Genomic DNA, 20,745 nt, shown 5'->3' on the forward strand with positions numbered 1-20,745 from the left:
TGAAGACATCATAAGATAGAAATATTAAGCTAAATGCAAGATCCTTCCAAATAAGAATCTGTTTCCACCCAGTTTCGAACTGGGGACCTTTCGCGTGTTAGGCGAACGTGATAACCACTACACTATGGAAACATCCTGAAGGAAGAAGTCACCTCCATGACTTTTGGCAAGTCAAATTCTAGTAGAAGACATTTTGAGATGCAGTAATTCAGATCAATGCAAGATCCTTTCAAATAAGAAATTGTTTCCACCCAGTTTCAAACTGGGGACCTTTCGCGTGTGAGGCGAACGTGATAACCACTACACTATGGAAACACCCTGAAGGAAGAAGTCACCTCTGTGACATTTGGCAAGTCAAATTCTAGTAGAAGACATTTTGAGATGCAGTAATTCAGATCAATGCAAGATCCTTCCAAATAAGAAATTGTTTCCACCCAGTTTCGAACTGGGGACCTTTCGCGTGTTAGGCAAACGTGATAACCACTACACTATGGAAACATCCTGAAGGAAGAAGTCACCTCCGTGACTTTTGGCAAGTCAAATTCTAGTAGAAGACATATTGAGATGCAGTAATTCAGATCAATGCAAGATCCTTCCGAATAAGAATTTGTTTCCACCCAGTTTCGAACTGGGGACCTTTCGCGTGTGAGGCGAACGTGATAACCACTACACTATGGAAACAACTTGAAGGAAGAAGTCACCTCTGTGACATTTGGCAAGTCAAATTCTAGTAAAAGACTTTTTGAGATGCAGTACTTCAGATCATTGCAAGATCCCTCCAAATAAGAATCTGTTTCCACCCAGTTTCGAACTGGGGACCTTTCGCGTGTAAAGCGAACGTGATAACCACTACACTATGGAAACATCCTGAAGGAAGAAGTCACCTCCATGACTTTTGGCAAGTCAAATTCTAGTAGAAGACATTTTGAGATGCAGTAATTCAGATCAATGCAAGATCCTTTCAAATAAGAAATTGTTTCCACCCAGTTTCGAACTGGGGACCTTTCGCGTGTGAGGCGAACGTGATAACCACTACACTATGGAAACACCCTGAAGAAAGAAGTCACCTCTGTGACATTTGGCAAGTCAAATTCTAGTAGAAGACATTTTGAGATGCAGTAATTCAGATCAATGCAAGATCCTTCCAAATAAGAAATTGTTTCCACCCAGTTTCGAACTGGGGACCTTTCGCGTGTTAGGCGAACGTGATAACCACTACACTATGGAAACATCCTGAAGGAAGAAGTCACCTCCGTGACTTTTGGCAAGTCAAATTCTAGTAGAAGACATTTTGAGATGCAGTAATTCAGATCAATGCAAGATCCTTCCGAATAAGAATTTGTTTCCACCCAGTTTCGAACTGGGGACCTTTCGCGTGTGAGGCGAACGTGATAACCACTACACTATGGAAACAACTTGAAGGAAGAAGTCACCTCTGTGACATTTGGCAAGTCAAATTCTAGTAAAAGACTTTTTGAGATGCAGTACTTCAGATCATTGCAAGATCCCTCCAAATAAGAATCTGTTTCCACCCAGTTTCGAACTGGGGACCTTTCGCGTGTAAAGCGAACGTGATAACCACTACACTATGGAAACATCCTGAAGGAAGAAGTCACCTCCATGACTTTTGGCAAGTCAAATTCTAGTAGAAGACATTTTGAGATGCAGTAATTCAGATCAATGCAAGATCCTTCCAAATAAGAAATTGTTTCCACCCAGTTTCGAACTGGGGACCTTTCGCGTGTGAGGCGAACGTGATAACCACTACACTATGGAAACATCCTGAAAAAAAGGTCACCTCGATTACTTTTGACAAGTCAAACTCTAGTTGAAGACATCATAAGATAGAAATATTAAGCTAAATGCAAGATCCTTCCAAATAAGAATCTGTTTCCACCCAGTTTCGAACTGGGGACCTTTCGCGTGTTAGGCGAACGTGATAACCACTACACTATGGAAACATCCTGAAGGAAGAAGTCACCTCCATGACTTTTGGCAAGTCAAATTCTAGTAGAAGACATTTTGAGATGCAGTAATTCAGATCAATGCAAGATCCTTCCGAATAAGAATTTGTTTCCACCCAGTTTCGAACTGGGGAACTTTCGCGTGTGAGGCGAACGTGATAACCACTACACTATGGAAACAACTTGAAGGAAGAAGTCACCTCTGTGACATTTGGCAAGTCAAATTCTAGTAAAAGACTTTTTGAGATGCAGTACTTCAGATCATTGCAAGATCCCTCCAAATAAGAATCTGTTTCCACCCAGTTTCGAACTGGGGACCTTTCGCGTGTGAGGCGAACATGATAACCACTACACTATGGAAACATCCTGAAAAAAAGGTCACCTCGATTACTTTTGACAAGTCAAACTCTAGTTGAAGACATCATAAGATAGAAATATTAAGCTAAATGCAAGATCCTTCCAAATAAGAATCTGTTTCCACCCAGTTTCGAACTGGGGACCTTTCGCGTGTTAGGCGAACGTGATAACCACTACACTATGGAAACATCCTTAAGGAAGAAGTCACCTCCATGACTTTTGGCAAGTCAAATTCTAGTAGAAGACATTTTGAGATGCAGTAATTTAGATCAATGCAAGATCCTTTCAAATAAGAAATTGTTTCCACCCAGTTTCAAACTGGGGACCTTTCGCGTGTGAGGCGAACGTGATAACCACTACACTATGGAAACAGCCTGAAGGAAGAAGTCACCTCCATGACTTTTGGCAAGTCAAATTCTAGTAGAAGACATTTTGAGATGCAGTAATTCAGATCAATGCAAGATCCTTTCAAATAAGAAATTGTTTCCACCCAGTTTCAAACTGGGGACCTTTCGCTTGTGAGGCGAACGTGATAACCACTACACTATGGAAACACCCTGAAGGAAGAAGTCACCTCTGTGACATTTGGCAAGTCAAATTCTAGTAGAAGACATTTTGAGATGCAGTAATTCAGATCAATGCAAGATCCTTCCAAATAAGAAATTGTTTCCACCCAGTTTCGAACTGGGGACCTTTCGCGTGTTAGGCAAACGTGATAACCACTACACTATGGAAACATCCTGAAGGAAGAAGTCACCTCCGTGACTTTTGGCAAGTCAAATTCTAGTAGAAGACATATTGAGATGCAGTAATTCAGATCAATGCAAGATCCTTCCGAATAAGAATTTGTTTCCACCCAGTTTCGAACTGGGGACCTTTCGCGTGTGAGGCGAACGTGATAACCACTACACTATGGAAACAACTTGAAGGAAGAAGTCACCTCTGTGACATTTGGCAAGTCAAATTCTAGTAAAAGACTTTTTGAGATGCAGTACTTCAGATCATTGCAAGATCCCTCCAAATAAGAATCTGTTTCCACCCAGTTTCGAACTGGGGACCTTTCGCGTGTAAAGCGAACGTGATAACCACTACACTATGGAAACATCCTGAAGGAAGAAGTCACCTCCATGACTTTTGGCAAGTCAAATTCTAGTAGAAGACATTTTGAGATGCAGTAATTCAGATCAATGCAAGATCCTTTCAAATAAGAAATTGTTTCCACCCAGTTTCGAACTGGGGACCTTTCGCGTGTGAGGCGAACGTGATAACCACTACACTATGGAAACACCCTGAAGGAAGAAGTCACCTCTGTGACATTTGGCAAGTCAAATTCTAGTAGAAGACATTTTGAGATGCAGTAATTCAGATCAATGCAAGATCCTTCCAAATAAGAAATTGTTTCCACCCAGTTTCGAACTGGGGACCTTTCGCGTGTTAGGCGAACGTGATAACCACTACACTATGGAAACATCCTGAAGGAAGAAGTCACCTCCGTGACTTTTGGCAAGTCAAATTCTAGTAGAAGACATTTTGAGATGCAGTAATTCAGATCAATGCAAGATCCTTCCGAATAAGAATTTGTTTCCACCCAGTTTCGAACTGGGGACCTTTCGCGTGTGAGGCGAACGTGATAACCACTACACTATGGAAACAACTTGAAGGAAGAAGTCACCTCTGTGACATTTGGCAAGTCAAATTCTAGTAAAAGACTTTTTGAGATGCAGTACTTCAGATCATTGCAAGATCCCTCCAAATAAGAATCTGTTTCCACCCAGTTTCGAACTGGGGACCTTTCGCGTGTAAAGCGAACGTGATAACCACTACACTATGGAAACATCCTGAAGGAAGAAGTCACCTCCATGACTTTTGGCAAGTCAAATTCTAGTAGAAGACATTTTGAGATGCAGTAATTCAGATCAATGCAAGATCCTTCCAAATAAGAAATTGTTTCCACCCAGTTTCGAACTGGGGACCTTTCGCGTGTGAGGCGAACGTGATAACCACTACACTATGGAAACATCCTGAAAAAAAGGTCACCTCGATTACTTTTGACAAGTCAAACTCTAGTTGAAGACATCATAAGATAGAAATATTAAGCTAAATGCAAGATCCTTCCAAATAAGAATCTGTTTCCACCCAGTTTCGAACTGGGGACCTTTCGCGTGTTAGGCGAACGTGATAACCACTACACTATGGAAACATCCTGAAGGAAGAAGTCACCTCCATGACTTTTGGCAAGTCGAATTCTAGTAGAAGACATTTTGAGATGCAGTAATTCAGATCAATGCAAGATCCTTCCGAATAAGAATTTGTTTCCACCCAGTTTCGAACTGGGGAACTTTCGCGTGTGAGGCGAACGTGATAACCACTACACTATGGAAACAACTTGAAGGAAGAAGTCACCTCTGTGACATTTGGCAAGTCAAATTCTAGTAAAAGACTTTTTGAGATGCAGTACTTCAGATCATTGCAAGATCCCTCCAAATAAGAATCTGTTTCCACCCAGTTTCGAACTGGGGACCTTTCGCGTGTGAGGCGAACATGATAACCACTACACTATGGAAACATCCTGAAAAAAAGGTCACCTCGATTACTTTTGACAAGTCAAACTCTAGTTGAAGACATCATAAGATAGAAATATTAAGCTAAATGCAAGATCCTTCCAAATAAGAATCTGTTTCCACCCAGTTTCGAACTGGGGACCTTTCGCGTGTTAGGCGAACGTGATAACCACTACACTATGGAAACATCCTTAAGGAAGAAGTCACCTCCATGACTTTTGGCAAGTCAAATTCTAGTAGAAGACATTTTGAGATGCAGTAATTTAGATCAATGCAAGATCCTTTCAAATAAGAAATTGTTTCCACCCAGTTTCGAACTGGGGACCTTTCGCGTGTGAGGCGAACGTGATAACCACTACACTATGGAAACAGCCTGAAGGAAGAAGTCACCTCTGTGACATTTGGCAAGTCAAATTCTAGTAGAAGACATTTTGAGATGCAGTAATTCAGATCAATGGAAGATCCTTCCAAATAAGAATTTGTTTCCACCCAGTTTCGAACTGGGGACCTTTCGCGTGTGAGGCGAACGTGATAACCACTACACTATGGAAACATCCTGAAAAAAAGGTCACCTCGATTACTTTTGACAAGTCAAACTCTAGTTGAAGACATCATAAGATAGAAATATTAAGCTAAATGCAAGATCCTTCCAAATAAGAATCTGTTTCCACCCAGTTTCGAACTGGGGACCTTTCGCGTGTTAGGCGAACGTGATAACCACTACACTATGGAAACATCCTGAAGGAAGAAGTCACCTCCATGACTTTTGGCAAGTCAAATTCTAGTAGAAGACATTTTGAGATGCAGTAATTCAGATCAATGCAAGATCCTTTCAAATAAGAAATAGTTTCCACCCAGTTTCGAACTGGGGACCTTTCGCGTGTGAGGCGAACGTGATAACCTCTACACTATGGAAACATCCTGAAAAAAAGGTCACCTCGATTACTTTTGACAAGTCAAACTCTAGTTGAAGACATCATAAGATAGAAATATTAAGCTAAATGCAAGATCCTTCCAAATAAGAATCTGTTTCCACCCAGTTTCGAACTGGGGACCTTTCGCGTGTTAGGCGAACGTGATAACCACTACACTATGGAAACATCCTGAAGGAAGAAGTCACCTCCATGACTTTTGGCAAGTCAAATTCTAGTAGAAGACATTTTGAGATGCAGTAATTCAGATCAATGCAAGATCCTTTCAAATAAGAAATTGTTTCCACCCAGTTTTGAACTGGGGACCTCCCGCGCGGGAGCCGTGGATAGTTAAGCTTAACTTTCTTAACTTTTCCCATTCATTCTCTATGGTAGTTCTTAACACTACGGATGCAATATGCTTTTGTCCACTACGCATTTTGGCGCTGTTGCGCTGTTGAGCTGCTTTTTAAAAAATATTGGCAGCCATCTTTGAATCGTTTGTTGTGGTCGGCGTTACCGATGACAGATATCGGACTGACTTTTTACTCTCAGGTAAGTTTGGGCTAATTACCTGCTATCCAATGAATGAAACTCTGTATATTTTTGGATACTTTGTCTGATATTCATGATTTTACGTGATAATATCTTGTTAGCGCCGTACTGACACTAATTCTATGCCACCAATTGGCTAGGCTAGCACCGCTTGTTTACATTCAAGTAGCTAGGTTCGATCTCTCTGAAATGCGTTTAAAATGCGATCAGACTATTGGTTTTACATGTTGAGACCTTGGAGAATGTACTGCTACTGTGTGGACTCGAAATGTAAAGTGCAAATATGCTTTAGATGCGTTAGAATATCAACCACGATTAGCATGCTAGCAGCTAAAAGCATTGAAAATGAATGAGCTACCAATCGCCACTGTAAAGACCTGACGATCACTGGAAATACTTTAAAAACGTGATCAGACACCCTAGCTCACTTCTTAAGACCATAGAGATGGTGTTACAACAGTTTGGAGTTGAGGTGTAAACATGCTTTTGAAGTGTAAACATGTCAACCGGGAATTCCATGCTAAAAACAGTGATGAATGAATGGACTATCTTTGTTTACTACTTTTACGAGGGCTGGGGGTCTCTGTAAATGTATTTAAGCCCTCATCCGATAATCTGGCTAGCATGTTTAGACCCTCTAGATGTTTTTACTACATTGTGAAATCGAAATTCTAAGTCTAAGTATGCTTTAGATATGTAAACTGAACACCTGATTTTTTTATGTGTGTTAATGACTACACCACTATCAAACTAATAGTGATAGCCTATTATTACAACTCCAGGGATCTGTGTGTGTCTTCAAAATGGATTCCATATGGTGTGATTTAAATTGTTTGTCTTTTCCTCATAGAAAGTTGCGTCTGTGTCCCCCTTTAGGTTTGAGTCCTCGTCCTCCCAACTGACCCTGTGGCTCTCCACTGCAGCAGAACTGGCCCTTGAGTACCTCCAGAAGGGGAGCACTACCTAGAAGATCAAGAGGGTGGACAGGGTGTGCATGGAGGCAAGGGACACAGTGGCACTGAAAGAAGGCGACCCCAAAGCGTGATGTGCGTAGGATGATGGGTCGGGCGCCGATACAGCTGTGTGAGCTAAATCAAAGGATACTCTCCCAATGGTAGGTCAAATGTTTTTGCACAACGCTGTGGTCATATTCAGTTACCCGCTTTAAGGACTGTACATAAATGGTGACATTTAATTATTTGCACAGGCCCGTCAGAACACGGAGGGAGACAGAGAGGACTGTGGTGGCACCTTGACCAGGCACTGCAGACGGGCTCAGCAGGGTCGACCCAGAACCCAGCAGCATCGGCAACGTATCGTACAGCAGCAGCTGACCCACAGCCCAGCAGCAGTGGCGGTGTATCGTCTGACAGCAGCGGCCGGTTCAGCAGCGGTGGGTTCAGCAGTGGCGGCGTATCGTCTGACAGCAGCGGCCGGTTCAGCAGTGGCGGGTTCAGCAGTGGTGGTGTATCGTCTGACAGCAGTGGCGGGTTTAGCAGTGGCGGGGTATCGTCTGACAGCAGCTGACCCAGGGCCCAGCAGCATCGGCAACGTATCGTCCAACAGTAGCTGACCCAGGGCCCAGCAGCATCGGCAACGTATCGTCCAGCAGTAGCTGACCCACAGCCCAGCAGCAGTGGCGGTGTATCGTCTGACAGCAGTCGACCCAGGGCCCAGCAGCATCGACAGTGTATCGTCCAGCAGTAGCTGACCCACAGCCCAGCAGCAGTGGCGGTGTATCGTCTGTCAGCAGTGGCGGGTTCAGCAGTGGCGGTGTATCGTCTGACAGCAGTCGACCCAGGGCCCAGCAGCATCGGCAGTGTATCGTCCAGCAGTAGTGGACCCACAGCCCAGCAGCAGTGGCGGTGTATCGTCTGTCAGCAGTGGCGGGTTTAGCAGTGGTGGTGTATCGTCTGTCAGCAGTGGCGGGTTCAGCAGTGGCGGTGTATCGTCTGACAGCAGCGGCCGGTTCAGCAGTGGCGGGTTCAGCAGTGGCGGGTTTAGCAGTGGCGGGGTATCGTCTGACAGCAGCCGACCCAGGGCCCAGCAGCATCGGCAGTGTATCGTCCAGCAGTAGCTGACCCAGGGCCCAGCAGCATCAGCAATGACAGCAGCGCACCCAGGACCCAGCAGCATCGGCAGTGTATCGTCCAGCAGTAGCAGACTCAGGGCCAGCAGCAGTATCAGTGTATCGCCCAGCAGCAGTGTCTAAGTGTATCGTCTAGCAGCAGCCGACCCACACGCACACAGGCACACACACACACACACACACACACACACACACACACACACACACACACACACACACACACACACACACACACACACACACTTTGCCTTCTTCAGCTGGTGTTCATTTAGTCATAGAATGCTGTTCTCCAATGTTCTGTAATGTTTTGTATCACTTAATATAATCCTTTTTATAGTCTTACCATGCCATTGTTGTTTTATATTATTGATTGAATGGACATTATTGTTTATTTTTGCTTTTTCCCTCATTTTCATGACTTATTTTATTAGGCTATTGATTGAATTGACATTGTTGTTTAGTATTATTATTCTCCTTATTATAGTTTGACCAACATTCTAATCTGTTCCCTGTTAAATTTTAAATATTATGTTGTTTTTTTATGTGTGTGTCACTTTGGACAAAGGCGTCTGCAAAATCCCATAACCATAACTTAATTATTTAATTTAACAACTTGTATTACTTTTTAGAGATGATTTTATCACACACTCACACACACGCTGTCACGCACACCTTCACACGCACACAGGCTTAGACACACACGTGCACACACTGCCTGTCACGCACGCACACACACACACACAGAATGCTGTTTTTTTTAACCAATGTTGTTCATAACTGTTTACTATCTGTAATTTATAACTTGTTCACAAATAAAATGGAACCTTTCTTCTGAAATACTACACATTGCCTTTCTTTTTTCTTCTGGAAGACATTAATGATAATTAAACAAAAAATAAGAGAATAACTGGAAAAGTACTCTCCTCTGCAATGTTGCATTATATTATTATTATTATTATTATTATTATAATTATTATTATTATTATTGCAGTATTGTACTGTGCTGAAGGAGCAGCATTTCTTCCATCAAAAACAAATTATATAAAATATTAAGTTATATTTTACATTTGCAGTTGAACATTTATTTAAAGAATAATTATTTCCAATGCCTTCCACTCATTTTTTTCATATTTCATAATGTTTCTGACGGGATTCGAACCCGTGCCTTTCAAGTAAATAATTAAATAATAAAATAGATAATGATATGCACAGGGCAGAATAAAGCTTCAATCTGATTGGCTGTTTCTCCGTTACACCTATACACGGCTGGCCCCCGCGTGTGAGGCGAACGTGATAACCACTACACTATGGAAACACCCTGAAGGAAGAAGTCACCTCTGTGACATTTGGCAAGTCAAATTCTAGTAGAAGACATTTTGAGATGCAGTAATTCAGATCAATGCAAGATCCTTCCAAATAAGAATTTGTTTCCACCCAGTTTCGAACTGGGGACCTTTCGCGTGTTAGGCGAACATGATAACCACTACACTATGGAAACATCCTGAAGGAAGAAGTCACCTCCGTGACTTTTGGCAAGTCAAATTCTAGTAGAAGACATTTTGAGATGCAGTAATTCAGATCAATGCAAGATCCTTCCAAATAAGAATTTGTTTCCACCCAGTTTCGAACTGGGGACCTTTCGCGTGTGAGGCGAACGTGATAACCACTACACTATGGAAACAACTTGAAGGAAGAAGTCACCTCTGTGACATTTGGCAAGTCAAATTCTAGTAAAAGACTTTTTGAGATGCAGTACTTCAGATCATTGCAAGATCCCTCCAAATAAGAATCTGTTTCCACCCAGTTTCGAACTGGGGACCTTTCGCGTGTAAAGCGAACGTGATAACCACTACACTATGGAAACATCCTGAAGGAAGAAGTCACCTCCATGACTTTTGGCAAGTCAAATTCTAGTAGAAGACATTTTGAGATGCAGTAATTCAGATCAATGCAAGATCCTTCCAAATAAGAAATTGTTTCCACCCAGTTTCGAACTGGGGACCTTTCGCGTGTTAGGCGAACGTGATAACCACTACACTATGGAAACATCCTGAAGGAAGAAGTCACCTCCGTGACTTTTGGCAAGTCAAATTCTAGTAGAAGACATTTTGAGATGCAGTAATTCAGATCAATGCAAGATCCTTCCAAATAAGAATTTGTTTCCACCCAGTTTCGAACTGGGGACCTTTCGCGTGTGAGGCGAACGTGATAACCACTACACTATGGAAACATCCTGAAAAAAAGGTCACCTCGATTACTTTTGACAAGTCAAACTCTAGTTGAAGACATCATAAGATAGAAATATTAAGCTAAATGCAAGATCCTTCCAAATAAGAATCTGTTTCCACCCAGTTTCGAACTGGGGACCTTTCGCGTGTTAGGCGAACGTGATAACCACTACACTATGGAAACATCCTGAAGGAAGAAGTCACCTCCATGACTTTTGGCAAGTCAAATTCTAGTAGAAGACATTTTGAGATGCAGTAATTCAGATCAATGCAAGATCCTTCCGAATAAGAATTTGTTTCCACCCAGTTTCGAACTGGGGACCTTTCGCGTGTGATGCGAACGTGATAACCACTACACTATGGAAACAACTTGAAGGAAGAAGTCACCTCTGTGACATTTGGCAAGTCAAATTCTAGTAAAAGACTTTTTGAGATGCAGTACTTCAGATCATTGCAAGATCCCTCCAAATAAGAATCTGTTTCCACCCAGTTTCGAACTGGGGACCTTTCGCGTGTAAAGCGAACGTGATAACCACTACACTATGGAAACATCCTGAAGGAAGAAGTCACCTCCATGACTTTTGGCAAGTCAAATTCTAGTAGAAGACATTTTGAGATGCAGTAATTCAGATCAATGCAAGATCCTTCCAAATAAGAAATTGTTTCCACCCAGTTTCGAACTGGGGACCTTCCGCGTGTGAGGCGAACGTGATAACAACTACACTATGGAAACATCCTGAAAAAAAGGTCACCTCGATTACTTTTGACAAGTCAAACTCTAGTTGAAGACATCATAAGATAGAAATATTAAGCTAAATGCAAGATCCTTCCAAATAAGAATCTGTTTCCACCCAGTTTCGAACTGGGGACCTTTCGCGTGTTAGGCGAACGTGATAACCACTACACTATGGAAACATCCTGAAGGAAGAAGTCACCTCCATGACTTTTGGCAAGTCAAATTCTAGTAGAAGACATTTTGAGATGCAGTAATTCAGATCAATGCAAGATCCTTTCAAATAAGAAATAGTTTCCACCCAGTTTCGAACTGGGGACCTTTCGCGTGTGAGGCGAACGTGATAACCTCTACACTATGGAAACATCCTGAAAAAAAGGTCACCTCGATTACTTTTGACAAGTCAAACTCTAGTTGAAGACATCATAAGATAGAAATATTAAGCTAAATGCAAGATCCTTCCAAATAAGAATCTGTTTCCACCCAGTTTCGAACTGGGGACCTTTCGCGTGTTAGGCGAACGTGATAACCACTACACTATGGAAACATCCTGAAGGAAGAAGTCACCTCCATGACTTTTGGCAAGTCAAATTCTAGTAGAAGACATTTTGAGATGCAGTAATTCAGATCGATCCTTTCAAATAAGAAATTGTTTCCACCCAGTTTCGAACTGGGGACCTCTCCCGCGGGAGCCGTGGATAGTTAAGCTTAACTTTCTTAACTTTTCCCATTCATTCTCTATGGTAGTTCTTAACACTACGGATGCAATATGCTTTTGTCCACTACGCATTTTGGCGCTGTTGCGCTGTTGAGCTGCTTTTTAAAAAATATTGGCAGCCATCTTTGAATCGTTTGTTGTGGTCGGCGTTACCGATGACAGATATCGGACTGACTTTTTACTCTCAGGTAAGTTTGGTCTAATTACGTGCTATCCAATGAATGAAACTCTGTATATTTTTGGATACTTTGTCTGATATTCATGATTTTACGTGATAATATCTTGTTAGCGCCGTACTGACACTAAATTGGCTAGGCTAGCACCGCTTGTTTACATTCAAGTAGCTAGGTTCGATCTCTCTGAAATGCGTTTAAAATGCGATCAGACTATTGGTTTTACATGTTGAGACCTTGGAGAATGTACTGCTACTGTGTGGACTCGAAATGTAAAGTGCAAATATGCTTTAGATGCGTTAGAATATCAACCACGATTAGCATGCTAGCAGCTAAAAGCATTGAAAATGAATGAGCTACCAATCGCCACTGTAAAGACCTGACGATCACTGGAAATACTTTAAAAACGTGATCAGACACCCTAGCTCACTTCTTAAGACCATAGAGATGGTGTTACAACAGTTTGGAGTTGGAATTTGAGGTGTAAACATGCTTTTGAAGTGTAAACATGTCAACCGGGAATTCCATGCTAAAAACAGTGATGAATGAATGGACTATCTTTGTTTACTACTTTTACGAGGGCTGGGGGTCTCTGTAAATGTATTTAAGCCCTCATCCGATAATCTGGCTAGCATGTTTAGACCCTCTAGATGTATTTACTACAGTGTGGAGTCCAAATTCGAGGTCTAAGTATGCTTTAGATATGTAAACAGAACACCTGATTTTTTAACGTGTGTTAATGAGTACACCACTATCAAACTAATAGTGATGGGCTATTATTACAACTCCAGGGATCTGTGTGTGTCTTCAAAATGGATTCTGTATGGTGTGATTTAAATTGTTTGTCTTTTCCTCGTAGAAAGTTGCATCTGTGCCCTGCCCCCCTTTAGGTTTGAGCCCTCGTCCTCCCAACTGACCCCGTGGCCCTCCGCTGCAGCAGAACTGGCCCTTGAGTACCGCCAGAAGGGGACCACTACCTAGAAGATCAAGAGGGTGGACAGGGTGTACATGGAGGCAAGGGACACAGTGGCACTGAAAGGAGGTGACCCCAGAGCGTGATGTGCGTAGGATGATGGGTCGGGCGCTGATACAGCTGTGTGAGCTAAATCAAAGGATACTCTCTCAATGGTAGGTCAAATGTTTTAGCTGCTCAGTCCCTGTTATTTACAATAAGACCAGACAGTGCATGAGGAGACACTGTCATTACATTTTGAGGCCCCCGACACACCTGGCACCCCCACTGCACCTGAGACCTTTATTTCCCTGGGAAGCATCCAGGAGCCCTCCAAGCCCACCTAGGGAAAGTTCAGGTGGAGGTTCAGCTGCACAAAGCGGACAGCCCCCACCACCACCCAGGAGTGCCTGGTTCCTCAGGAGGAGTCCACCAGCTGCCTTCCCTTCATAAAAAATCTGAGGAGACTTCTTAAAAGGAACAAATGTTTTAGCACAACGCTGTGGTCATATTCAGTTACCCGCTTTAAGGACTGTACATAAATGGTGATATTTAATTATTTGTACAGGTCCGTGAGAACACAGAGGGAGACAGAAAGGACTGTGGTGGCACCTTGACCAGGCAATGCAGACGGGCTCAGCAGGGTCGACCCAGAACCCAGCAGCATCGGCAACGTATCGTCCAGCAGCAGTGGACCCACAGCCCAGCAGCAGTGGCGGTGTAGCGTCTGACAGCAGCGGCCGGTTCTGCAGTGGCGGTGTATCGTCTGACAGCAGCCGACCCAGGGCCCAGCAGCATCGACAGTGTATCGTCCAGCAGAAGCAGACCCAGGGCCCAGCAGCAATGGCGCTGTATCGTCCAGCAGAAGCAGACCCAGGGCCAGCAGCAGTGTCAATGTATCGCCCAGCAACAGCGGACCCAGGGACAGCACACACACGCGCTGCCACGGCTACACAATGCGCACACAAACACATCAGCACTCTACTCTCCCTCTCTCACACACACACCTTTTGATTTTGTTTGGTTGTTTTTTGTCATCTTTTACTCATGATACTAGCTACCCAGCTAACTCCTCGAACACACTACGGCATACACAAACACACATACACACACACACACACACACACACACACACACACACACACCCATCCACTCTCATACCACACCACTACTGCTCTGTACACACTGAATCAAACACGCCTTGAACTCTCACTCTCACACACACCTTTTAATTGTTTTGTTTTACAGTCTTTTTTTGCAGTGTTACTATGCCATAGAAACCCTGTATTTCACATTCTCACTGCATCCTCCACACTACACACTTACTGTACATGCACCAGACTTCCTCACACATTCTGATGGTCATAGGTATTCATCACTCACTTCTCAAACACACACACACTTCATCATCCATCAACTCAGACATTCATTCAGATCTCCCTACACACTGCAACAACAAAGCCACACACAGTCAGACACACCTTGAAACATACACACACTTTATCCATCAGATCTCCCTAAATCCACTGAATCATCCACACATTACACTAGACACACACACACACACACACACGCATGCCCTTGCACCTTTTTCTAACACCTTATATTGACTTTAAAACACTTTTATTTAGAATGTTATGTACACATTTTCAGTGATAACAGGATTTTTCTTGCAATACAATGTTTGAATGGCCTACTGTTATGATCCACATTAATCATTCAAGCACTTATGTGAAATTGTAAGTTTAAACTAATAAAGTTGTCCTCCGTAGAGGGGGGGTGGTGGTGGGCCAAAATAGTTTCATAGCAGTATTGCTTTATTCTCACTTGAATTGTTTGTACTTGTTACCATCTGTGGTGGAGTGCTACCAGCACCCCATAACTAATGTACATGATTATTCATGAATAAAGTTTATTTCATGAAAATTCTGCCTGTGACTTTTACATTGAAATGATCTCACCATCAGTACCTATCAACAAGATAAAATAGACTATTAAACACTGTCTCAATCATGGATAAAGGAAGGATGACATTATAATATACATTATATGACTATACATTATAAGACTTTATTTTACATTATAAGACTTTATTTTATAATATAATACAAAGTTCATGTTAAGGGAAATAAAAAATACAGGACATTAAAATATTGGAGGAAAGCTCTTCCAGTATGGAGAGGGGACCAATTTGTTTACCCTGCATCTGTAAGACAAATGGAGAGAAAGGGAGGGGTAGAGAGAAGACAGTCTCAATACAAACACTCAGCAATCAGGTCTTTTAGAATTGTTCACATTTTAAAAGGTATTTCAAGAGTTTTTACAACATTTACACTCATTTCTACATTTCTACATACTCGTTTTTACTCGTTTTTATATATTCGTCATATATTTTGAATGCTTCTGTCGCGATTCGAACCCGCGATTTCGGTGGAAAATTGACACGATAATGATATGCGCACGTCAGATTAAGGCTTCGATTTGATTGGCTGTTTCTCCGTTACACCTATTCACGGCTGGCCCTGGCGTGTGAGGCGAACGTGATAACCACTACACTATGGAAACACCCTGAATGAAGAAGTCACCTCTGTGACATTTGGCAAGTCAAATTCTAGTAGAAGACATTTTGAGATGCAGTAATTCAGATCAATGCAAGATCCTTCCAAATAAGAATTTGTTTCCACCCAGTTTCGAACTGGGGACCTTTCGCGTGTTAGGCGAACATGATAACCACTACACTATGGAAACATCCTGAAGGAAGAAGTCACCTCCGTGACTTTTGGCAAGTCAAATTCTAGTAGAAGACATTTTGAGATGCAGTAATTCAGATCAATGCAAGATCCTTCCAAATAAGAATTTGTTTCCACCCAGTTTCGAACTGGGGACCTTTCGCGTGTGAGGCGAACGTGATAACCACTACACTATGGAAACAACTTGAAGGAAGAAGTCACCTCTGTGACATTTGGCAAGTCAAATTCTAGTAAAAGACTTTTTGAGATGCAGTACTTCAGATCATTGCAAGATCCCTCCAAATAAGAATCTGTTTCCACCCAGTTTCGAACTGGGGACCTTTCGCGTGTAAAGCGAACGTGATAACCACTACACTATGGAAACATCCTGAAGGAAGAAGTCACCTCCATGACTTTTGGCAAGTCAAATTCTAGTAGAAGACATTTTGAGATGCAGTAATTCAGATCAATGCAAGATCCTTCCAAATAAGAATTTGTTTCCACCCAGTTTCGAACTGGGGACCTTTCGCGTGTGAGGCGAACGTGATAACCACTACACTATGGAAACATCCTGAAAAAAAGGTCACCTCGATTACTTTTGACAAGTCAAACTCTAGTTGAAGACATCATAAGATAGAAATATTAAGCTAAATGCAAGATCCTTCCAAATAAGAATATGTTTCCACCCAGTTTCGAACTGGGGACCTTTCGCGTGTTAGGCGAACGTGATAACCACTACACTATGGAAACATCCTTAAGGAAGAAGTCACCTCCATGACTTTTGGCAAGTCAAATTCTAGTAGAAGACATTTTGAGATGCAGTAATTTAGATCAATGCAAGATCCTTTCAAATAAGAAATTGTTTCCACCCAGTTTCGAACTGGGGACCTTTCGCGTGTGAGGCGAACGTGATAACCACTACACTATGGAAACAGCCTGAAGGAAGAAGTCACCTCTGTGACATTTGGCAAGTCAAATTCTAGTAGAAGACATTTTGAGATGCAGTAATTCAGATCAATGCAAGATCCTTCCAAATAAGAAATTGTTTCCACCCAGTTTCGAACTGGGGACCTTTCGCGTGTTAGGCGAACGTGATAACCACTACACTATGGAAACATCCTGAAGGAAGAAGTCACCTCCGTGACTTTTGGCAAGTCAAATTCTAGTAGAAGACATTTTGAGATGCAGTAATTCAGATCAATGCAAGATCCTTCCAAATAAGAATTTGTTTCCACCCAGTTTCGAACTGGGGACCTTTCGCGTGTGAGGCGAACGTGATAACCACTACACTATGGAAACATCCTGAAAAAAAGGTCACCTCGATTACTTTTGACAAGTCAAACTCTAGTTGAAGACATCATAAGATAGAAATATTAAGCTAAATGCAAGATCCTTCCAAATAAGTATCTGTTTCCACCCAGTTTCGAACTGGGGACCTTTCGCGTGTTAGGCGAACGTGATAACCACTACACTATGGAAACATCCTGAAGGAAGAAGTCACCTCCATGACTTTTGGCAAGTCAAATTCTAGTAGAAGACATTTTGAGATGCAGTAATTCAGATCAATGCAAGATCCTTTCAAATAAGAAATTGTTTCCACCCAGTTTCGAACTGGGGACCTTTCGCGTGTGAGGCGAACGTGATAACCACTACACTATGGAAACACCCTGAAGGAAGAAGTCACCTCTGTGACATTTGGCAAGTCAAATTCTAGTAGAAGACATTTTGAGATGCAGTAATTCAGATCAATGCAAGATCCTTCCAAATAAGAATTTGTTTCCACCCAGTTTCGAACTGGGGACCTTCCGCGTGTTAGGCGAACGTGATAACCACTACACTATGGAAACATCCTGAAGGAAGAAGTCACCTCCGTGACTTTTGGCAAGTCAAATTCTAGTAGAAGACATTTTGAGATGCAGTAATTCAGATCAATGCAAGATCCTTCCAAATAAGAATTTGTTTCCACCCAGTTTCGAACTGGGGACCTTTCGCGTGTGAGGCGAACGTGATAACCACTACACTATGGAAAAAACTTGAAGGAAGAAGTCACCTCTGTGACATTTGGCAAGTCAAATTCTAGTAAAAGACTTTTTGAGATGCAGTACTTCAGATCATTGCAAGATCCCTCCAAATAAGAATCTGTTTCCACCCAGTTTCGAACTGGGGACCTTTCGCGTGTAAAGCGAACGTGATAACCACTACACTATGGAAACATCCTGAAGGAAGAAGTCACCTCCATGACTTTTGGCAAGTCAAATTCTAGTAGAAGACATTTTGAGATGCAGTAATTCAGATCAATGCAAGATCCTTCCAAATAAGAAATTGTTTCCACCCAGTTTCGAACTGGGGACCTTTCGCGTGTTAGGCGAACGTGATAACCACTACACTATGGAAACATCCTGAAGGAAGAAGTCACCTCCGTGACTTTTGGCAAGTCAAATTCTAGTAGAAGACATTTTGAGATGCAGTAATTCAGATCAATGCAAGATCCTTCCAAATAAGAATTTGTTTCCACCCAGTTTCGAACTGGGGACCTTTCGCGTGTGAGGCGAACGTGATAACCACTACACTATGGAAACATCCTGAAAAAAAGGTCACCTCGATTACTTTTGACAAGTCAAACTCTAGTTGAAGACATCATAAGATAGAAATATTAAGCTAAATGCAAGATCCTTCCAAATAAGAATCTGTTTCCACCCAGTTTCGAACTGGGGACCTTTCGCGTGTTAGGCGAACGTGATAACCACTACACTATGGAAACATCCTTAAGGAAGAAGTCACCTCCATGACTTTTGGCAAGTCAAATTCTAGTAGAAGACATTTTGAGATGCAGTAATTCAGATCAATGCAAGATCCTTTCAAATAAGAAATTGTTTCCACCCAGTTTCGAACTGGGGACCTTTCGCGTGTGAGGCGAACGTGATAACCACTACACTATGGAAACAGCCTGAAGGAAGAAGTCACCTCTGTGACATTTGGCAAGTCAAATTCTAGTAGAAGACATTTTGAGATGCAGTAATTCAGATCAATGGAAGATCCTTCCAAATAAGAATTTTTTTCCACCCAGTTTCGAACTGGGGACCTTTCGCGTGTTAAGCGAACGTGATAACCACTACACTATGGAAACATCCTGAAAAAAAGGTCACCTCGATTACTTTTGACAAGTCAAACTCTAGTTGAAGACATCATAAGATAGAAATATTAAGCTAAATGCAAGATCCTTCCAAATAAGAATCTGTTTCCACCCAGTTTCGAACTGGGGACCTTTCGCGTGTTAGGCGAACGTGATAACCACTACACTATGGAAACATCCTGAAGGAAGAAGTCACCTCCATGACTTTTGGCAAGTCAAATTCTAGTAGAAGACATTTTGAGATGCAGTAATTCAGATCAATGCAAGATCCTTTCAAATAAGAAATTGTTTCCACCCAGTTTCAAACTGGGGACCTTTCGCGTGTGAGGCGAACGTGATAACCACTACACTATGGAAACACCCTGAAGGAAGAAGTCACCTCTGTGACATTTGGCAAGTCAAATTCTAGTAGAAGACATTTTGAGATGCAGTAATTCAGATCAATGCAAGATCCTTCCAAATAAGAAATTGTTTCCACCCAGTTTCGAACTGGGGACCTTTCGCGTGTTAGGCAAACGTGATAACCACTACACTATGGAAACATCCTGAAGGAAGAAGTCACCTCCGTGACTTTTGGCAAGTCAAATTCTAGTAGAAGACATATTGAGATGCAGTAATTCAGATCAATGCAAGATCCTTCCGAATAAGAATTTGTTTCCACCCAGTTTCGAACTGGGGACCTTTCGCGTGTGAGGCGAACGTGATAACCACTACACTATGGAAACAACTTGAAGGAAGAAGTCACCTCTGTGACATTTGGCAAGTCAAATTCTAGTAAAAGACTTTTTGAGATGCAGTACTTCAGATCATTGCAAGATCCCTCCAAATAAGAATCTGTTTCCACCCAGTTTCGAACTGGGGACCTTTCGCGTGTAAAGCGAACGTGATAACCACTACACTATGGAAACATCCTGAAGGAAGAAGTCACCTCCATGACTTTTGGCAAGTCAAATTCTAGTAGAAGACATTTTGAGATGCAGTAATTCAGATCAATGCAAGATCCTTTCAAATAAGAAATTGTTTCCACCCAGTTTCGAACTGGGGACCTTTCGCGTGTGAGGCGAACGTGATAACCACTACACTATGGAAACACCCTGAAGGAAGAAGTCACCTCTGTGACATTTGGCAAGTCAAATTCTAGTAGAAGACATTTTGAGATGCAGTAATTCAGATCAATGCAAGATCCTTCCAAATAAGAAATTGTTTCCACCCAGTTTCGAACTGGGGACCTTTCGCGTGTTAGGCGAACGTGATAACCACTACACTATGGAAACATCCTGAAGGAAGAAGTCACCTCCGTGACTTTTGGCAAGTCAAATTCTAGTAGAAGACATTTTGAGATGCAGTAATTCAGATCGATCCTTCCAAATAAGAATTTGTTTCCACCCAGTTTCGAACTGGGGACCTTTCGCGTGTAAAGCGAACGTGATAACCACTACATTATGGAAACATCCTGAAAAAAAGGTCACCTCGATTACTTTTGACAAGTCAAACTCTAGTTGAAGACATCATAAGATAGAAATATTAAGCTAAATGCAAGATCCTTCCAAATAAGTATCTGTTTCCACCCAGTTTCGAACTGGGGACCTTTCGCGTGTTAGGCGAACGTGATAACCACTACACTATGGAAACATCCTGAAGG

General features: G+C 42.2%; 72 non-coding genes across 72 annotated transcripts; all 72 read right to left on the reverse strand.

Annotated features, from left to right (window-relative positions):
* Positions 1-59: 59 nt before the first annotated feature.
* On the reverse strand, positions 60-132 carry trnav-aac (transfer RNA valine (anticodon AAC)). The gene has a single exon. It is a non-coding gene; the product is annotated as a tRNA-Val (tRNA).
* Positions 133-242: 110 nt separating this feature from the next.
* Positions 243-315, reverse strand: trnav-cac (transfer RNA valine (anticodon CAC)). Its single transcript has one exon. It is a non-coding gene; the product is annotated as a tRNA-Val (tRNA).
* A 110-nt stretch (positions 316-425) lies between these two features.
* On the reverse strand, positions 426-498 carry trnav-aac (transfer RNA valine (anticodon AAC)). Its single transcript has one exon. It is a non-coding gene; the product is annotated as a tRNA-Val (tRNA).
* Positions 499-608: 110 nt separating this feature from the next.
* trnav-cac (transfer RNA valine (anticodon CAC)) lies at positions 609-681 on the reverse strand. The gene has a single exon. It is a non-coding gene; the product is annotated as a tRNA-Val (tRNA).
* A 110-nt stretch (positions 682-791) lies between these two features.
* Positions 792-864, reverse strand: trnav-uac (transfer RNA valine (anticodon UAC)). The gene has a single exon. It is a non-coding gene; the product is annotated as a tRNA-Val (tRNA).
* Positions 865-974: 110 nt separating this feature from the next.
* On the reverse strand, positions 975-1,047 carry trnav-cac (transfer RNA valine (anticodon CAC)). Its single transcript has one exon. It is a non-coding gene; the product is annotated as a tRNA-Val (tRNA).
* Positions 1,048-1,157: 110 nt separating this feature from the next.
* trnav-aac (transfer RNA valine (anticodon AAC)) lies at positions 1,158-1,230 on the reverse strand. Its single transcript has one exon. It is a non-coding gene; the product is annotated as a tRNA-Val (tRNA).
* Positions 1,231-1,340: 110 nt separating this feature from the next.
* trnav-cac (transfer RNA valine (anticodon CAC)) lies at positions 1,341-1,413 on the reverse strand. Its single transcript has one exon. It is a non-coding gene; the product is annotated as a tRNA-Val (tRNA).
* Positions 1,414-1,523: 110 nt separating this feature from the next.
* trnav-uac (transfer RNA valine (anticodon UAC)) lies at positions 1,524-1,596 on the reverse strand. Its single transcript has one exon. It is a non-coding gene; the product is annotated as a tRNA-Val (tRNA).
* Positions 1,597-1,706: 110 nt separating this feature from the next.
* trnav-cac (transfer RNA valine (anticodon CAC)) lies at positions 1,707-1,779 on the reverse strand. The gene has a single exon. It is a non-coding gene; the product is annotated as a tRNA-Val (tRNA).
* A 109-nt stretch (positions 1,780-1,888) lies between these two features.
* On the reverse strand, positions 1,889-1,961 carry trnav-aac (transfer RNA valine (anticodon AAC)). The gene has a single exon. It is a non-coding gene; the product is annotated as a tRNA-Val (tRNA).
* A 110-nt stretch (positions 1,962-2,071) lies between these two features.
* On the reverse strand, positions 2,072-2,144 carry trnav-cac (transfer RNA valine (anticodon CAC)). The gene has a single exon. It is a non-coding gene; the product is annotated as a tRNA-Val (tRNA).
* A 110-nt stretch (positions 2,145-2,254) lies between these two features.
* Positions 2,255-2,327, reverse strand: trnav-cac (transfer RNA valine (anticodon CAC)). Its single transcript has one exon. It is a non-coding gene; the product is annotated as a tRNA-Val (tRNA).
* A 109-nt stretch (positions 2,328-2,436) lies between these two features.
* Positions 2,437-2,509, reverse strand: trnav-aac (transfer RNA valine (anticodon AAC)). The gene has a single exon. It is a non-coding gene; the product is annotated as a tRNA-Val (tRNA).
* Positions 2,510-2,619: 110 nt separating this feature from the next.
* Positions 2,620-2,692, reverse strand: trnav-cac (transfer RNA valine (anticodon CAC)). Its single transcript has one exon. It is a non-coding gene; the product is annotated as a tRNA-Val (tRNA).
* A 110-nt stretch (positions 2,693-2,802) lies between these two features.
* Positions 2,803-2,875, reverse strand: trnav-cac (transfer RNA valine (anticodon CAC)). Its single transcript has one exon. It is a non-coding gene; the product is annotated as a tRNA-Val (tRNA).
* A 110-nt stretch (positions 2,876-2,985) lies between these two features.
* On the reverse strand, positions 2,986-3,058 carry trnav-aac (transfer RNA valine (anticodon AAC)). The gene has a single exon. It is a non-coding gene; the product is annotated as a tRNA-Val (tRNA).
* Positions 3,059-3,168: 110 nt separating this feature from the next.
* Positions 3,169-3,241, reverse strand: trnav-cac (transfer RNA valine (anticodon CAC)). The gene has a single exon. It is a non-coding gene; the product is annotated as a tRNA-Val (tRNA).
* Positions 3,242-3,351: 110 nt separating this feature from the next.
* trnav-uac (transfer RNA valine (anticodon UAC)) lies at positions 3,352-3,424 on the reverse strand. The gene has a single exon. It is a non-coding gene; the product is annotated as a tRNA-Val (tRNA).
* Positions 3,425-3,534: 110 nt separating this feature from the next.
* trnav-cac (transfer RNA valine (anticodon CAC)) lies at positions 3,535-3,607 on the reverse strand. Its single transcript has one exon. It is a non-coding gene; the product is annotated as a tRNA-Val (tRNA).
* Positions 3,608-3,717: 110 nt separating this feature from the next.
* trnav-aac (transfer RNA valine (anticodon AAC)) lies at positions 3,718-3,790 on the reverse strand. The gene has a single exon. It is a non-coding gene; the product is annotated as a tRNA-Val (tRNA).
* Positions 3,791-3,900: 110 nt separating this feature from the next.
* On the reverse strand, positions 3,901-3,973 carry trnav-cac (transfer RNA valine (anticodon CAC)). Its single transcript has one exon. It is a non-coding gene; the product is annotated as a tRNA-Val (tRNA).
* Positions 3,974-4,083: 110 nt separating this feature from the next.
* Positions 4,084-4,156, reverse strand: trnav-uac (transfer RNA valine (anticodon UAC)). Its single transcript has one exon. It is a non-coding gene; the product is annotated as a tRNA-Val (tRNA).
* Positions 4,157-4,266: 110 nt separating this feature from the next.
* On the reverse strand, positions 4,267-4,339 carry trnav-cac (transfer RNA valine (anticodon CAC)). The gene has a single exon. It is a non-coding gene; the product is annotated as a tRNA-Val (tRNA).
* Positions 4,340-4,448: 109 nt separating this feature from the next.
* trnav-aac (transfer RNA valine (anticodon AAC)) lies at positions 4,449-4,521 on the reverse strand. Its single transcript has one exon. It is a non-coding gene; the product is annotated as a tRNA-Val (tRNA).
* Positions 4,522-4,631: 110 nt separating this feature from the next.
* On the reverse strand, positions 4,632-4,704 carry trnav-cac (transfer RNA valine (anticodon CAC)). Its single transcript has one exon. It is a non-coding gene; the product is annotated as a tRNA-Val (tRNA).
* A 110-nt stretch (positions 4,705-4,814) lies between these two features.
* trnav-cac (transfer RNA valine (anticodon CAC)) lies at positions 4,815-4,887 on the reverse strand. The gene has a single exon. It is a non-coding gene; the product is annotated as a tRNA-Val (tRNA).
* A 109-nt stretch (positions 4,888-4,996) lies between these two features.
* trnav-aac (transfer RNA valine (anticodon AAC)) lies at positions 4,997-5,069 on the reverse strand. The gene has a single exon. It is a non-coding gene; the product is annotated as a tRNA-Val (tRNA).
* A 110-nt stretch (positions 5,070-5,179) lies between these two features.
* On the reverse strand, positions 5,180-5,252 carry trnav-cac (transfer RNA valine (anticodon CAC)). Its single transcript has one exon. It is a non-coding gene; the product is annotated as a tRNA-Val (tRNA).
* A 110-nt stretch (positions 5,253-5,362) lies between these two features.
* Positions 5,363-5,435, reverse strand: trnav-cac (transfer RNA valine (anticodon CAC)). Its single transcript has one exon. It is a non-coding gene; the product is annotated as a tRNA-Val (tRNA).
* A 109-nt stretch (positions 5,436-5,544) lies between these two features.
* trnav-aac (transfer RNA valine (anticodon AAC)) lies at positions 5,545-5,617 on the reverse strand. The gene has a single exon. It is a non-coding gene; the product is annotated as a tRNA-Val (tRNA).
* A 110-nt stretch (positions 5,618-5,727) lies between these two features.
* Positions 5,728-5,800, reverse strand: trnav-cac (transfer RNA valine (anticodon CAC)). The gene has a single exon. It is a non-coding gene; the product is annotated as a tRNA-Val (tRNA).
* A 109-nt stretch (positions 5,801-5,909) lies between these two features.
* trnav-aac (transfer RNA valine (anticodon AAC)) lies at positions 5,910-5,982 on the reverse strand. Its single transcript has one exon. It is a non-coding gene; the product is annotated as a tRNA-Val (tRNA).
* Positions 5,983-9,862: 3,880 nt separating this feature from the next.
* Positions 9,863-9,935, reverse strand: trnav-aac (transfer RNA valine (anticodon AAC)). The gene has a single exon. It is a non-coding gene; the product is annotated as a tRNA-Val (tRNA).
* Positions 9,936-10,045: 110 nt separating this feature from the next.
* On the reverse strand, positions 10,046-10,118 carry trnav-cac (transfer RNA valine (anticodon CAC)). Its single transcript has one exon. It is a non-coding gene; the product is annotated as a tRNA-Val (tRNA).
* A 110-nt stretch (positions 10,119-10,228) lies between these two features.
* Positions 10,229-10,301, reverse strand: trnav-uac (transfer RNA valine (anticodon UAC)). Its single transcript has one exon. It is a non-coding gene; the product is annotated as a tRNA-Val (tRNA).
* A 110-nt stretch (positions 10,302-10,411) lies between these two features.
* Positions 10,412-10,484, reverse strand: trnav-aac (transfer RNA valine (anticodon AAC)). Its single transcript has one exon. It is a non-coding gene; the product is annotated as a tRNA-Val (tRNA).
* Positions 10,485-10,594: 110 nt separating this feature from the next.
* Positions 10,595-10,667, reverse strand: trnav-cac (transfer RNA valine (anticodon CAC)). Its single transcript has one exon. It is a non-coding gene; the product is annotated as a tRNA-Val (tRNA).
* Positions 10,668-10,776: 109 nt separating this feature from the next.
* On the reverse strand, positions 10,777-10,849 carry trnav-aac (transfer RNA valine (anticodon AAC)). The gene has a single exon. It is a non-coding gene; the product is annotated as a tRNA-Val (tRNA).
* A 110-nt stretch (positions 10,850-10,959) lies between these two features.
* On the reverse strand, positions 10,960-11,032 carry trnav-cac (transfer RNA valine (anticodon CAC)). Its single transcript has one exon. It is a non-coding gene; the product is annotated as a tRNA-Val (tRNA).
* Positions 11,033-11,142: 110 nt separating this feature from the next.
* trnav-uac (transfer RNA valine (anticodon UAC)) lies at positions 11,143-11,215 on the reverse strand. The gene has a single exon. It is a non-coding gene; the product is annotated as a tRNA-Val (tRNA).
* A 110-nt stretch (positions 11,216-11,325) lies between these two features.
* On the reverse strand, positions 11,326-11,398 carry trnav-cac (transfer RNA valine (anticodon CAC)). Its single transcript has one exon. It is a non-coding gene; the product is annotated as a tRNA-Val (tRNA).
* Positions 11,399-11,507: 109 nt separating this feature from the next.
* trnav-aac (transfer RNA valine (anticodon AAC)) lies at positions 11,508-11,580 on the reverse strand. Its single transcript has one exon. It is a non-coding gene; the product is annotated as a tRNA-Val (tRNA).
* A 110-nt stretch (positions 11,581-11,690) lies between these two features.
* On the reverse strand, positions 11,691-11,763 carry trnav-cac (transfer RNA valine (anticodon CAC)). The gene has a single exon. It is a non-coding gene; the product is annotated as a tRNA-Val (tRNA).
* A 109-nt stretch (positions 11,764-11,872) lies between these two features.
* trnav-aac (transfer RNA valine (anticodon AAC)) lies at positions 11,873-11,945 on the reverse strand. The gene has a single exon. It is a non-coding gene; the product is annotated as a tRNA-Val (tRNA).
* A 3,971-nt stretch (positions 11,946-15,916) lies between these two features.
* On the reverse strand, positions 15,917-15,989 carry trnav-aac (transfer RNA valine (anticodon AAC)). The gene has a single exon. It is a non-coding gene; the product is annotated as a tRNA-Val (tRNA).
* A 110-nt stretch (positions 15,990-16,099) lies between these two features.
* On the reverse strand, positions 16,100-16,172 carry trnav-cac (transfer RNA valine (anticodon CAC)). The gene has a single exon. It is a non-coding gene; the product is annotated as a tRNA-Val (tRNA).
* A 110-nt stretch (positions 16,173-16,282) lies between these two features.
* trnav-uac (transfer RNA valine (anticodon UAC)) lies at positions 16,283-16,355 on the reverse strand. Its single transcript has one exon. It is a non-coding gene; the product is annotated as a tRNA-Val (tRNA).
* Positions 16,356-16,465: 110 nt separating this feature from the next.
* trnav-cac (transfer RNA valine (anticodon CAC)) lies at positions 16,466-16,538 on the reverse strand. Its single transcript has one exon. It is a non-coding gene; the product is annotated as a tRNA-Val (tRNA).
* A 109-nt stretch (positions 16,539-16,647) lies between these two features.
* Positions 16,648-16,720, reverse strand: trnav-aac (transfer RNA valine (anticodon AAC)). Its single transcript has one exon. It is a non-coding gene; the product is annotated as a tRNA-Val (tRNA).
* A 110-nt stretch (positions 16,721-16,830) lies between these two features.
* trnav-cac (transfer RNA valine (anticodon CAC)) lies at positions 16,831-16,903 on the reverse strand. The gene has a single exon. It is a non-coding gene; the product is annotated as a tRNA-Val (tRNA).
* A 110-nt stretch (positions 16,904-17,013) lies between these two features.
* Positions 17,014-17,086, reverse strand: trnav-aac (transfer RNA valine (anticodon AAC)). The gene has a single exon. It is a non-coding gene; the product is annotated as a tRNA-Val (tRNA).
* A 110-nt stretch (positions 17,087-17,196) lies between these two features.
* trnav-cac (transfer RNA valine (anticodon CAC)) lies at positions 17,197-17,269 on the reverse strand. Its single transcript has one exon. It is a non-coding gene; the product is annotated as a tRNA-Val (tRNA).
* Positions 17,270-17,378: 109 nt separating this feature from the next.
* On the reverse strand, positions 17,379-17,451 carry trnav-aac (transfer RNA valine (anticodon AAC)). The gene has a single exon. It is a non-coding gene; the product is annotated as a tRNA-Val (tRNA).
* Positions 17,452-17,561: 110 nt separating this feature from the next.
* On the reverse strand, positions 17,562-17,634 carry trnav-cac (transfer RNA valine (anticodon CAC)). The gene has a single exon. It is a non-coding gene; the product is annotated as a tRNA-Val (tRNA).
* Positions 17,635-17,744: 110 nt separating this feature from the next.
* trnav-aac (transfer RNA valine (anticodon AAC)) lies at positions 17,745-17,817 on the reverse strand. Its single transcript has one exon. It is a non-coding gene; the product is annotated as a tRNA-Val (tRNA).
* A 110-nt stretch (positions 17,818-17,927) lies between these two features.
* trnav-cac (transfer RNA valine (anticodon CAC)) lies at positions 17,928-18,003 on the reverse strand. The gene has a single exon. It is a non-coding gene; the product is annotated as a tRNA-Val (tRNA).
* A 107-nt stretch (positions 18,004-18,110) lies between these two features.
* On the reverse strand, positions 18,111-18,183 carry trnav-uac (transfer RNA valine (anticodon UAC)). The gene has a single exon. It is a non-coding gene; the product is annotated as a tRNA-Val (tRNA).
* Positions 18,184-18,293: 110 nt separating this feature from the next.
* On the reverse strand, positions 18,294-18,366 carry trnav-aac (transfer RNA valine (anticodon AAC)). The gene has a single exon. It is a non-coding gene; the product is annotated as a tRNA-Val (tRNA).
* A 110-nt stretch (positions 18,367-18,476) lies between these two features.
* On the reverse strand, positions 18,477-18,549 carry trnav-cac (transfer RNA valine (anticodon CAC)). The gene has a single exon. It is a non-coding gene; the product is annotated as a tRNA-Val (tRNA).
* A 109-nt stretch (positions 18,550-18,658) lies between these two features.
* trnav-aac (transfer RNA valine (anticodon AAC)) lies at positions 18,659-18,731 on the reverse strand. Its single transcript has one exon. It is a non-coding gene; the product is annotated as a tRNA-Val (tRNA).
* Positions 18,732-18,841: 110 nt separating this feature from the next.
* trnav-cac (transfer RNA valine (anticodon CAC)) lies at positions 18,842-18,914 on the reverse strand. Its single transcript has one exon. It is a non-coding gene; the product is annotated as a tRNA-Val (tRNA).
* A 110-nt stretch (positions 18,915-19,024) lies between these two features.
* Positions 19,025-19,097, reverse strand: trnav-aac (transfer RNA valine (anticodon AAC)). Its single transcript has one exon. It is a non-coding gene; the product is annotated as a tRNA-Val (tRNA).
* Positions 19,098-19,206: 109 nt separating this feature from the next.
* trnav-aac (transfer RNA valine (anticodon AAC)) lies at positions 19,207-19,279 on the reverse strand. The gene has a single exon. It is a non-coding gene; the product is annotated as a tRNA-Val (tRNA).
* Positions 19,280-19,389: 110 nt separating this feature from the next.
* trnav-cac (transfer RNA valine (anticodon CAC)) lies at positions 19,390-19,462 on the reverse strand. The gene has a single exon. It is a non-coding gene; the product is annotated as a tRNA-Val (tRNA).
* A 110-nt stretch (positions 19,463-19,572) lies between these two features.
* On the reverse strand, positions 19,573-19,645 carry trnav-aac (transfer RNA valine (anticodon AAC)). The gene has a single exon. It is a non-coding gene; the product is annotated as a tRNA-Val (tRNA).
* Positions 19,646-19,755: 110 nt separating this feature from the next.
* Positions 19,756-19,828, reverse strand: trnav-cac (transfer RNA valine (anticodon CAC)). The gene has a single exon. It is a non-coding gene; the product is annotated as a tRNA-Val (tRNA).
* A 110-nt stretch (positions 19,829-19,938) lies between these two features.
* On the reverse strand, positions 19,939-20,011 carry trnav-uac (transfer RNA valine (anticodon UAC)). Its single transcript has one exon. It is a non-coding gene; the product is annotated as a tRNA-Val (tRNA).
* A 110-nt stretch (positions 20,012-20,121) lies between these two features.
* Positions 20,122-20,194, reverse strand: trnav-cac (transfer RNA valine (anticodon CAC)). The gene has a single exon. It is a non-coding gene; the product is annotated as a tRNA-Val (tRNA).
* A 110-nt stretch (positions 20,195-20,304) lies between these two features.
* On the reverse strand, positions 20,305-20,377 carry trnav-aac (transfer RNA valine (anticodon AAC)). Its single transcript has one exon. It is a non-coding gene; the product is annotated as a tRNA-Val (tRNA).
* A 103-nt stretch (positions 20,378-20,480) lies between these two features.
* Positions 20,481-20,553, reverse strand: trnav-uac (transfer RNA valine (anticodon UAC)). Its single transcript has one exon. It is a non-coding gene; the product is annotated as a tRNA-Val (tRNA).
* A 109-nt stretch (positions 20,554-20,662) lies between these two features.
* trnav-aac (transfer RNA valine (anticodon AAC)) lies at positions 20,663-20,735 on the reverse strand. The gene has a single exon. It is a non-coding gene; the product is annotated as a tRNA-Val (tRNA).
* Between the last annotated feature and the right edge of the window lie 10 nt (positions 20,736-20,745).

This window comes from Alosa pseudoharengus, unplaced genomic scaffold (assembly GCF_046254945.1).
Source record: "Alosa pseudoharengus isolate Yale_2024_CS ecotype anadromous, Long Island Sound unplaced genomic scaffold, YU_APseudo_1.1 YU_APseudo_1.1_scf_16, whole genome shotgun sequence".
In the NCBI taxonomy this organism is placed as follows: domain Eukaryota; kingdom Metazoa; phylum Chordata; class Actinopteri; order Clupeiformes; family Clupeidae; genus Alosa; species Alosa pseudoharengus.